This window comes from Marmota marmota, unplaced genomic scaffold, assembly GCF_001458135.2.
Source record: "Marmota marmota marmota unplaced genomic scaffold, marMar, whole genome shotgun sequence".
In the NCBI taxonomy this organism is placed as follows: domain Eukaryota; kingdom Metazoa; phylum Chordata; class Mammalia; order Rodentia; family Sciuridae; genus Marmota; species Marmota marmota.
The window spans coordinates 43402351-43415747 of record NW_025999977.1 but is presented as its reverse complement, the minus strand read 5'-3'; positions in this window follow the sequence as shown (position 1 = coordinate 43415747).

The following is a 13397-nucleotide window of genomic DNA, read 5'->3' as shown; positions in this document are numbered from 1 at the left end:
AGACTTCCTAAATATTCAGGAAAAGTAAAAATCTACAACTTCTTGTAATAACATTGATAATCACTTGATCCAGTAGAAAAATCAACATAGGAATCAGAGTTCATGCTCTATATCAGAATGTTATATTAATAATTCCAGAACAATTATGATTTTATGGAAAAGTTGTGGGAAATCTGATTCATTTTTAACTTTTATAGTTCTGTTTAGACATCTTACTAAAAGCAAATGAACTAAAGAAAAGAATATTTTTGTCCCTTCACTAGAAATAGGCCCTGTGGTCAGCTTTCCCTGCTTCATTATCATAGGCACCAAGGGTGGCTTTGACATTAAGAGCCAAAGAACAGGGGAGCACAATGTGGTGGCCTCTTCAGCCTGCTTGGGTCCCAACACACATCCTCCTGAGTGCATGGTCATATCTGTGAGTGTGAAGATCTACATCCTGAACTTTATTGATTAAAATTACTGTAAACTGGGCTGGGGTTGTGGTTCAGTGGTAGAGTGCTCACCTTGCATGTGCAAGGCCCTGGGTTTGATCCTCAGCACCACTTAAAATAAATAAATAAAAATAAATAATGCTACTTTAAAAAAATTACTGTAAACAGTACATTATAGTTTAAAGCTGAAATATCCCTAAAGGCTCTTTGTTGAAGGCTTGATCTCCACCTGGTGATGTTACTGGGAGGTGGTAGATCACTGGGGATGTGCTTTTGAAGGGTACCCTTTCTCTCTGTCTCTCTCAGCTTCTTGGCTTCTATGAGGTGAGCAGCTTTGTTCTGCCATACACTTCAGCCATGATGTTCTGCTTATTTCAGGTCCAGAGCAATGGAGCCAGCTGACCATGAACTGAAATCTCGAAACCTGTGAGCCAAAATGAATCTTTCCTTCTTTATGTTAATTTCTTAGGTATTTTGTCACAGCAAAAGAAATCTGCCCAAGACACTATACCATAAGAACAGACACATAAGCTTTGGCATTGTGACCATACCCACCTAGTAAAACTCGGAGGTTCATAGTAACTGCAGTACTCTACAGTAGCTGTGACTTTTGACAGGATGCACATTGCCACCACCTTCTCATTTACTGAGCCCTTTTGCCCCACTCCCAAGGCAGTTTGTCAAGGCATAGTGCTTTTTTAACACTCCTTGCAAAGAACAATATGTGATGTCGAGGTACTAGGAAGAGAAATAGGGCCCTAAACTCAAAAACAAGCAGATTGATTCTTAGAAAAAAAAAAAAGAAACTTCAAACTGAGTAGAAGGTGTTCTTATGTCAAAGGGGTAGATAATGTTGGGGATCAACCACTCCAGTTGTCACTGACCACAGAAGTAATAATAAAAAGATGGCCTTGAGAGTGCTCTTGTACTTTGTGAAACTGTGCTCATCCTCTCTCCAGAGACTGCCTCACCTTAGCAGAAAGGCATCAGCAGAATTCCTTGGCCTCTACTGTGCTGCAGGACTGGTTCAAACCACTGCTCCCAGTCAGGGAGAAATTCTTGCTATATTAAATTGCCCCATAGCCAAAAAAATCAACCCATTCAAATTAATATGCCTCTCAATATTGCTTTCCAAATGGTAGGAGAAATGATCTGGAAAAGTGAAAACCTTTATTTAAGAAGGTTGATGTCTGCCTCTATATAGATGGATTTTCAGATGTCAGAAGAACAAAACGACCATTGGTTTGAGTTAAGTAATCTTTCACTTTTCAGACACAAAACTCGCTATTGCCCCAGTGAAGTCTTCTAGAGAGCAGATGGATGAAATATGAATGTCTGTTTAGGATGTAGAGTCACAAGGGAGCATCACTCCCATCCTGACATTATAAGACAGATAAGCTATAAAATTATAGTTTTTAAGTCCATCAGAGAGCTGAGGATGTCAATAAGCCTAAATGAATTAAATTCCAGAAAGCGATAAGCCCTTTCCTAGAAAGTAGAGATCCACAGCTACTCTCATTCTTTGTGGAGTGGCAGGAGGAAGAATTCAGCACAGACAAATAGGAAGAAACCAACCAAGCATTTTAGAGCCCTGTGTGAGCTGATGACACAGAGGTCCATGATGTCCCTTCCACTGAACAACTCAGCACACATGGCCCAAATTTGTCCCACTGACCTATACCAAGTGGACAGAAGTAGTGTCTTAAATGTTGGGGCCAGGAAGAGAAAGAGATCCCTCTCAAGGCTTGTGGGCCCTTCCCAAAGAACAAGACAGTGTGACCTACTTACTGCAAGTCGGGAAGAGTAAGTAAAGAGAGCTGATAAAATCTCCCTGAGACACCATAGATTTCATCTTGTGCCCAGAGTCATGGACTGAAGGCTGGAACCAGGCAGGAAGCAGAGCTGGAGGAAATCCCTTCAAGGCTCTGAGGGTCTTCACAAGGTACACGGCAGCAGCTCTCCAAGGCTGGGAGTGGAGTGCCTTGACAGAGAATCCGCAAGGAATAGAAAGGTAGAAACAGGACCAGAAAGATTAGAGAATTCTTTACAGTGACCCCAGAAGTTGGAAGGGGGCTATCAATAGGGCAATCTCCCACTGTTTAAAAAAACTGAAGAGTGCTCCAGAATGTCAGCTCCTCTCAGCTCTCTGGCACTGCTACAGGGAGAACCTTGATCACATCCCCAAAACATTTAAAACTGAACATGAAGGCAATCTACCCAAAGTTGCAACAGTTCAGGCCCATATCAACTACATATTAGATTAACTCATCCTTCTACATGACAAACATGATGGTAAAAGGGGCTTGCCCTTTTCTGGGGACAAAATTTCTTGCACTTCATATGTATATGGGCTAGAAAAAAAAAATATATATATATATATATATAAAATTAGGAGACACCTAAAGAAGCAAGAAAATGTGATCAGAGTCAAAGAACAGAGCAATGGAATCAGATCCAGAGAAAGTCTAGAGATTAGATTTATCATAGATAGAATTTGAAAAAATTAGACCATAATAAGTATGCCAAGGGATCTGTAAGAAATTGTGGATAATAAGTGAAAGAATAAATAATTGATTAGGGAGACAGAAGCTATAAGAAAGAATACAGTGGAAATAAGAAATATAATCTCCTAAATGAATGACTAATTTGATAGGGTTACAAAGTGGATATAGTGAAAAAGAAGATTAGTGAATTTGAAAACAAGACAATAGAAATTATCAAAACTAAAATGTATAGAGAAAAGATTGAAGATAGCAAATGATGAGAGCATCTGAGATCTATGGAACAACACTGAATGAATGATGATGAAATTACAGTCCCAGAAGAAGTTAAAAGATAGAATGGAGCAAAAGCAATATTCTAAAAGACATTGGCCAAGAATTTTATGACAATTTTAAAGAGATCAACTCAAAATTCCAAAAAGCTCAGCAACCACTTGCAGGTAAAAAAACAAAGATAACAATCATCTTGGCAACCAGTTAAATGCTGAAAATCAGAGTCAACAAGAGGAGCTTAAAAGGACCTAGAGAGAGCCTCTTACATACAGGAAACCCAGTATGTGCATCCATCACGAATAGTGGCTAATCAGTAGAAAACAATGTCATGACTTATGTAAAGGATTAAAAAAAAAAAAAAAGGAACACTGCCAGCCTGGAATTCTATATTCAGCAAAAAATTACTAGAAAATGAATGTAAAATACAGACTTTTCCAGGTTGGCAAAATCAGAGAATTTTTTGCCAGCAAACATGCAGTTTTAAGAAATTTAAGAGAAATACCACAAGCTGTGGGATATGTTATCAGAAAAAAATATGCATCTTTTCAGAAGGAAAAAAGGGATAATAAAACATAAAAATAAGTGTGAATAGTTTTAATTGTTTCCTAAATTCTCTCATTCTCCCATCTCTTCTATCTTTCCTTCCCCATTTAAACACACACACACACACAGAATTTTTAGCAATCTATAGACCATATTAAAATGTATTATGAGATGTATAACATGCATAGTAAAAATATAGAAAACAAAGAGCAAGAAGGATTTATGGAAAATAATCTTGTAAATTTCTTACATTAATGAAATAATATATGATTTGAAAGTAAACAGTGATATGGTAAAGATGAATAGTGTTATATCTGGACCAATCTTTCCTGAAATAACACAAGTATAACTAAAAGGACAACAGAAAAGATAGAATACTAAAATGCCTCTCTGTTCATACAAAACAATGAAGAAAGAAAAGGAGAAAAATGCACACACAAAAATAGAAAAATACAAAATAATAGCATCATGATAGACTTAAAATCAACCATATCAATAAGTATATTAATTAAACACTCTTATTAAAAAGGATACAATCTTTATTTTGCCTACAGTACACATACTTTAAACATAAAGACACAGATAAATTGAAAGTAAAAATATGGAAAACTGTATGCCATAGAAATACTAAGCATAGAAAATCTAGCATAACTGAATTAATAGAAGATAAAGTAGACTTCAAGACACAGTGTTTTCCTGGATATGTAAAAGGACATTTTATAATTATAAAAGGTTCAATTAAATCTTAAATGTGAAAGATCCCAAAAATAGCTTCAAAACATCTGGAGCCAAGGTAACTGTACAACAAGAATAAATAGACAAATCCTCAAAAAATAAATGAAAATTATAAATTCACCCCTCTCAATAAATGATAGATTAAATTGAAGAAAAAAACAATGAACACATAGAACATATGAACAATCCAATCAACGAACTTGACAGAAGCAACTTTTATAAAACAGTATGCCAAAAACTCTGCAATACACATTTTGCAAGTATGCAAGATATGTTCCAAAAAATCATATAGTAGGCCATGAAAACAGTGTCAGTTAATTTCAAAGACTCAATGGCATAAAGAGTATTTTCTCTAATGACCATGGCATTAAGTTGTATTCCAAAACAAGAGCATATCAAGAAAATCTCCCAACATTTAGAACCTATATGGCATCTACTAAATAGCTCAGGCATCAAAGAAGAAATTACAAATTATGAAATGTTTCAAAAGGAGTGACAATGATTTCAAGTTTGTAGGATACACATGAAGCAGTGCTTGGAGGGATATGCATAGCTTTGAGAATTGTACTAGTAAAAGATGGAAGACAGTAAAACAGGGATCTAAGCCATCACCTTAAGAAGCTAGGAAAAGAATGAATTAAAATCCAAGTAGGCAAACGAAATGAAATAATAAACAAGGACACAAATAATCCAATGGAAATTATCAATAAAAACATCAACAATGCCGAAAGTTAGGTTTTGAAAACATTAATACTGATATTATGTTCCTCAGTCTAACTGATCAAGAAATAAAGGAGAAAACAAATGGCAAACTGCCAATATAAGAAATAACATAGGAGATATCTCCATAAATCATACGGACAACAAAATAGAATAAAGGAACAACTTTATGTTAATAAATTTAATGAGCTAGCTAAAAGGGAAAACTGTTGAAAATTCAACCTAAAATGTACACAAAGAGAATTAGAAAATATAAATAGCCCCATATCTATAAAACATACTGAATTCATCACAAAATTTTTTTCACATGTGAATTTTATTAAACATTTAAGAAAAAAGTAATATACTTTAACACTTAGAAAAATGAAGTAAGAGGGAGAAAAATACCAACTCATTTTCTAAAGCCAGCATGACACTGATATCAAACCACTGCAAAGATATTTCAGGAAGAAAGATGTTACAATAGTATATTAGTCATGAACACACATATTCTTTAAGATAAATAAACAAATTGAATTTGGCCATAAATATAATTCATCAAGACAAAGTGGGATTTATCCCATGTTTTTAAGTTTTACATCCAAAACTCAAACAGCATTAATTCACCATGTTCAAATAAATGAGAAAATCATTATAATTTCAATAAATGTAGGAAAGGTGACAACATTTAGACCCATTGATAATAATTCTTAGCAATCAAGGAATCAAAGAGAACTTCCTCAACCTCATGAAGGACATTTGCAAAAAAAATCATATATATATGGTGTTAAAATCATACTTATAAATGAAACATGGATTTGATTTTTCCCTAAGATCAGGATAAAGCAAAAATGCCCTCTCTTACTACTCTTGGACATTGTTTGAAAAGCCTCAACCAATATAATAAGGCAAGATGATCAGATAAGTAGATAGATAAATAGATGATAATGATTGGAAAACAGGTAAATCTGTTATTATTTGCAAGCATCATGCTTATGCATACAGAAAACCCCATGGCATCAACAAAAACTGTTAGAACTAAAAACAAATTTAGAAAAATTTTAATATATGATACTAATATATAATAATATGTTGTTTTGTCCTTATTTACCATTTTATTTCTTTAGTAATAAAATATTTAAAATAATATCAAAAACAATAAATAACTAGGAATAAATCAAAGATGTACAGGAATATTTCACTAAAAACTACAATTCTTGGCTAGAAACAATATTATAAGACTAAAACAAATTAAAAGATATATACCATGTTCATAGATTGGAAGTCTCAGTATGGTTGGAGAAAATGGCAAGCTGAATATGAGATGGCATAGAAAGGCAAGGGATTTTAAAACAATATTTTTAAAGTAGCACTAAGTCAGAGGACTTATACTACCTGATTACAAAACTTATTATAAAGCTAAAATATGAAAGAATATAGTATTAATATGAAGATAGAAACAGAACAATGATACTAAATACAGAGCTTAGAAATCAACCCACACTTACATACTCATTGGATTTTTATAATCAAAATCAATTCAATGGAGAAGGAAAATCTGAAATAAGTATGTAGCTAAATTGTAAAAGGAAAAAGGATCTCACCCCTTACCTCTTTTAATCATAGAAATTAATTCAAGAAAGATCCATAGAGCCAAACACAAAAGCTGGAACTATCAAGCTCCAAGAAGAAAAAAACACAGAAAAATATTTCTGAGAGTTTGGGTCAGAAAAGGTTTCTTAGGACATAAACAGCACAAAATATAAGATGAAACCTCTTATAATCAAAATGCACCATTAACAGTATGTCTAGGCATGATATAGATAAAAAGATTCCAACAAAGAAATTGTATTCTGAATATATATTTTGAAATTCCTATAAACCAACAATAAAAGACACAATCAGATGTTTTAAATAGGCAAAACACTTGAACAAAAACTTCACAAAAGAATATACAGGAATGGTCAATCAGCATATGAAAATGCTCTCCATACCATCAGTCATCGAGAAAATGCACATCAAAACTACAATAATATGCCATTTTAGATCCATGGCTAAAATCAAAACTGACAAAACAAACTCTTTCAAGCATGTGGAAGAACTAGGACTCTTATACATGGCTGGTGGGAGTGTATACCATGGCACCAGCATTTTGAAGAACTGTTTGCCATTTTCTTACAAAAATCAAGCAGCTATCCTGGGATAAGCAATTACATTCTTATATGGATGATCAAAAGAAATGAAAACATATGTCTACAACAAGGCTTACATAGGAACTTTTATAGCAGCTTTACTCATGATAGTTCAAAACTGAAAAGAATCCATATGTCCAATAACAGAAGAATGGACACATAGTCATATGTATGCATGCAATGGAATATTACTCATGAAAAAAAGGTACAAGTTACCAATACACACAATAACACGGATGCTTCTCAAAACCATGAGGCTAAGTAAAGTAGTCCAGAAACAAAAGAATATCTACTGCATAATTTTATTTATATGAAGTTCAAGAACAGGTAAAATTGATCTAAGATGATAGAAATTATGAAGAGGTTGCCTTGGGCAGATAATACTGAAATGGGAGAAGGAGAAGTTTCTGGAATGATAGAAAACCTTTATATGTTGTTTTCAGTGGCAATTACACAATAATACACAATTGTCAAAATTCATCAAATTGAACCCTTAAGAGCTTAAGCATTTCATATTATGTAAATTAAATATCAATAAAATATGGGTGGATGAAAATATGAAAAGATATTATCCAACTCATTTTTTGAACATTTCCATGTGGCAGATGGAGATACTAAATTGGGGGGGAAAAAAAACAGGTTCAAGAAATGGAGAAACTGTTGGACCTCTTTGGTGTGTCTCCCAGCAGCTCTCAGGAAGGGCTGGATAATACAATCTAGAAATTCCAGGAAAACCAATGCCCTAGGGATACAATTTTGACCAATAAAAGACAGGAATGGGGGTGGGGGGAGACTATAGATAAATTTCTTTCCCTTCCTCCCTTCCCATTTCCCCCAGAGGACTATTGGAAGGTGCCCTCATTCCACAAGAGCCCTCTAAGAAATCAGAGACAGAGATGCAGGCTGTGTTTCTCACCCTGGCCACCCTGGAGATTGACCCCCAGAAGCTTGGCCTCAGGCTCTGACTCCTAGGCCCCTGGGCTCATGCTAACACTAGACTGCTTTTGAACAGAATAACAAGAGTACTTTTTCATAGCTATTGTTTTTTGCCATGTGTGTTTCTCTAAGTGCTTTATCTAAATTAACTTTATCTAATCCTCAGAGTAGCTGTGAGGAGTAAATATTTATTATTATCCTCATCTTGCAGGTGAGAAAAAGGGAGGCACAGAGAGGTTAGTAACCTGCCCAAGGCTCCATAGTTACTAGGTGGCAGCGTGACAAGACTAATTCCAGCAGCCTGCTTCTCAATTCCACTTCCTAACCACCATGCTCTATTTTCCCCTTAATATTAAATGAGATCAAAACAGTGAGCATGCCCGGCACAATGCCTGTGATAGCATAAGCTTGTTAAAGAAACTGAACACCCAGGAAGAGGCTGAAAATACAAATCTGAGGCTCAAACTGGACCTACACATTGCAGGTACAGGCCTGCAATCTCCCCACCTCGGTTCCTTACTACAGTTTCGACTGACCCAGTGCATGGGCGAGCATGAGCACCCGGAAGCACACTCACCTGAGGCAGGCCACAATCAGGAAAGTCACACCTACCACTATCACACTGGAAATGGGAACGGAAGGCAACCTCTCTCCTCCTCTCTCTCCATCCCTCCCCCATCCCCACAATCCTTGCCAAGGCACTAAGAGACTTGTCACAGGATAATGAAAAACTGAAATGTGACGGATTCAATTACGATTTATATTTTCACTTAACAATCAATTACCTTCCCCTTATTGGTGGAACATCATTAAGTTATGATAACCAGCTCTGGAGAGAAATCCTCTGGGGGAGGGGAGCAGCTGGTCCAAAGAGAGCTGAATGGGGTGTTTAGTCTCCCCGGAATCTGGGGAAAGGGAGAACAGGTGTGGAGCAAGAAGACTGGATAAGGAAGGATCAGCTGCCCGGGACTGCCCAGGAATGAGAGAGGGGTGTTTGTTCTCTGCCTGTCTGTGTGGTGAAGGGGCAAAGGGACTTCTCTTCCTCCTGCCCCTGTTCATGTGTTTGTGGGTACAGCCCCAGGCTCTAATATGAACAACAAAGGTGAAGTGTCTATTGCAGCCCAAGCAGCAACATTCACAGAGCAGAGACAAGGACCCTGGAAGCAGTGCTCAGCCAGACAGGCCTCTGAGGACTAGCAAGAGCGCACAAAGCAGAGGCAGCTTCTTGCAGCAGCCTCTGCTGAGATCCATGGAGAGGTTCCAAGAAGGGGCTGTGCACTCACCCCCAGGTGGGCTTTGAAGAGCTCAGAGCCTCTGGGAGGCCACATCTGGGAAGCCACAGTGATAAACCCTACACAGATGGAGCTGCCTCCCAACAGCAGCAGCCCAGGAGGAGGAAAATTGAAATCCCCGATTTCCTTCAGGAGGATGGGAAGAAGGGAGGGAATCCCAGCGCAGGATTCTCTCTCTCTCTCTCTCTCTCTCTCTCTCTCTCTCTCTCTCTCTTTCTCTGGTTTTATTCTTCACAGGGTGGAGCCCAGACGGGTCAGCCTCTTGCTTCCATATCTCCCCTTTTCCACCTTTTCCAGCTGTACCTAGAATGAGTTTTCACACACACGAATCTGACCAGGTCACTTAAGGGTTAAAACACTTCACTGATGTTAAATAAAACCAAAATTCCTTAGCATGGCACTTGAAGGGGATCAGAATTTTCCACACCAAAATATGCCACTTTGGCAAAAGGATTATTTGAGCTGAAAACCACTGGGAATCTACAGATGCAAGAGAGGAGTTCTTTATCTTCCCCTTACCTGCCTGGAGGCAGGGCACAAATCTCCCTTGGGGAAGGGGTTTCACTCTGGTGCAGGGAAAGGGCCAGTGCTCCTCACTAGAGGAGGAAGTTGATGGGAAAATGAGTTTCCATAAACAGATCTTACTAAGTTAACCCTTATCTTACACTCCTTTTCTAGTCGTTTCCTCACAACCTATCTTTGGGAACCCCAATCCTCTTTCCTTCGTTAAAATTATTTGAGTTTGACTTCTTTTCTGCAAATTCCTGTTTACATCACTATCAATCAAAATGGCGTGCCTGGTCTCCAGTTAATCTGCCTCTTGTTAGTTTAATATACAAGACACCACCCACTGAACCTAAAAGGACAGAGGTAAAGTTTTTCCTCCCTGACACATTGAAAGTCCTTCCCCAAATTGCTTTTATCTCACACACTGCGCTTGTCTCCATTCCCTAAACAGTCTTGGCTCTTAAGTGTCACCTGGATTTTAGGCACAATCTTGCACCTTTCCACTTTCTCTACTTGATCCAACTCCTATTGAACCTTTGAAGTCCCTTCTAGTATTTCCTCTCCTGAAGCTTTCCTTCAACATCCCTAGACAGTTGATGGTTCCTCTACTTTGCTCATACACTATTATAATACTGATCACCCAACCACTAGAACACAGTGAGGGGGAAAATCCCAAAAGCCCTCAGGATGGACTGCCTGGATTCAAATCCCCAGTTCTTCCCCTTCCTAGTTTCATGCACTCCAACAGCTTATCCATCCAGGACTTCAAGTTCATCCGCTATAAAATGGGGTTGATCTGGCCTACATCTTAGGTTGGTTGGGAAGGATTTAATAAGTTGCTGCATGACAATCCTTTGGCTCAATGCCTGACACATAGTAAGTGTTCAATAAATGCTGGTTAGTGGTTATTTGACTTTTGATGAACTAAGAGTTTTATGAAAATGTCAGTTAAATCTTAATTATCTTTGTCCTCAGGGTCAAAAAAGCCTATCACAGCATCTGGTGTCTCCTAAATTCTCAAAAGAAAATGGAAATTCTGCCAAATGAATGAGCAGCCACTGTGTGCGGATGTTGTGGGAACAGGAGCTGCTGGTGTTTGGAACTGTGAATGAACAGTTTTGTGGAACATTTCAACTGCTGATCTTGTCAGATGTGCTTACATGTTAGTATTGTGAAAACATTTTAAAGGCTGATACTGCCAAATGCATTGAGGAACCACTGTGAAGGCTGACATTGTCAAATGGGGTGTCAAATATGTTTATATGAAAACAATGTCACAGCAATGTGTGTGACATATGGATCTATATTAGAGCTACTGTACCAAAGGACAAGGTTAAAGCAAAGCATGGTCCAAATAAAACACAAAGGTTTACCCTTTTGCTCATTACCTTAAAACTTCAATGAATCCAGAAATTAGGCACATGTTAATTCTTTGCAAAACACTGTTGGTCCTGGATGGGAGGGTAGAAGTTCAGATCAAGCATCCCAGGAAGAGAAGCAAAGGTGTCTGCCACCCGCAGTGAGGAAGGCCCTCCTACATGAGGCCTCTGCACACTTTATATACCCTGCCTTCACAGAGCCAGCAACTGTGTGGGTGATGAGAAGTGAGGCCCAGGAGCTCAGAGGGCAATGCCAGTCTGTGGTTGCAAGCGCTGGAATCTGTCACTACTCAGGCCAGTCCCAGTGAGGATCAGACATGAACCACACTCTGTCTCCTGCACAGGGGTCCTGAGCTGGCCGTGGCAGCAGGTTCCTGCATGATACAACCCAAGCCCACACCTTACCCAGAGCTCCACTGTGGTGCCCATCCAACTTCCAGGGTTCTGGAATTATCTCTTGCACATTGTATCACTTTTTGTTTCTGAAAGGTGGCCATTACCATCCAGCTTAAAATCAACATAAACACAAAAGACAAAAATCCCCCTTCTGCTTGTACTGCATTCACTCGTCTATTGTATCCAGGTCAGAGAAATTATAGTGTTGTTTAAACTCTGCTGGTCACATCCTACCTGAAATCAAGGGTCTGGGTTAGAAAAAGAAAGAGACTCAAAACTTTTGCCAACATGTATTAAATAATGACAATTTTTTCCCTGTGTTTACAATGTTTAAATCCTCTGTCACATTAATTCCAAATCTGGGAATTACCTCTTGGGAAATTATCCATGATGTGATAAAGATAGCTATAAAAGATCTTTACTGCAGTGTCACTAAAAATAGGAAAAATGCCTAAGCTGGACAGAATAAATATCCAATAATGCTAGAAAAATTAAGTTAAGAACATATAATATGACATGATATGATATCTGATATGTATCCATTGAAGTTTGGGAGAAGGTCTTGATATGGGACACAAATTTTACACACAACATGCATATTGGTATAGTTAGGCTGATGATATGAAACAATACAATGGTCCTAGCTGGTTTCATGTCTGATTTCGATGCTTCAACTTTGTATGTTTTATTCTCCCCTGTGTTTTATATATTTTCGTAGTTTTCTACATTTTTTACTGATGCTAATATGCATCCTTGAATTTATACAGTGTTTCCTCTTTTTTTCCTCTCCCAAATTACTATTAAAGCAAAGATATGTCTTAAATGAATTATAGTAGTCTGCAGGGGCAGCTGCCAAAACCAAATGCCGTGGACTGGGAAGCTTACACACAAATTGGTTTTCTATCAGTTCCAGAGGCTGGAAGTCTAAGGTCAAGGTGCAGGCAGGGCTCACTTCTCCTGAGGCCCTTCTCCTTGGTTGTCACTGTGACCTCACATGGCCTTTCCTCTAGGGTGCATAGCCCTGGCATCTCTTCCTCTTCTAAGGACACCAGTGCTGTTAGATCAGGCACCATCCTGATGAGCTCATTTAACCTTGCTTACCTCCTTAAAAGCCTGTCTTCAAACATAGTCACATTCGAGGTTAGGGTTTTAACATAAGAATTTGGAGAGGACACAAGTTGGTACATAAGATAGATGGAATCTTAGAATAAGAAAATGCAGTGAACTTCGATACCATAACAAGTGTTCATTGAAAGAAACAGGAGACATGGCTGCACCTTCCCCACTGCTGGAATGCTTTGGGAGCCTGCCTGACCACCCCAGAGACTGGAGCACAGTCAAGTGTGAAGTTAGGCCCAGAATCCCTCCTCATCCACATGCCTCTCTCAGCTCAGAAGGACTTCACCATATTCTTATATCTCAGCAATAATGAGTCCCCATTCTCTCACAGCAACAGCTCTGAGTGCCTGGGGCCCCCATGTGTCTCCACGAAGTGAGTCCTGTAAAGGAA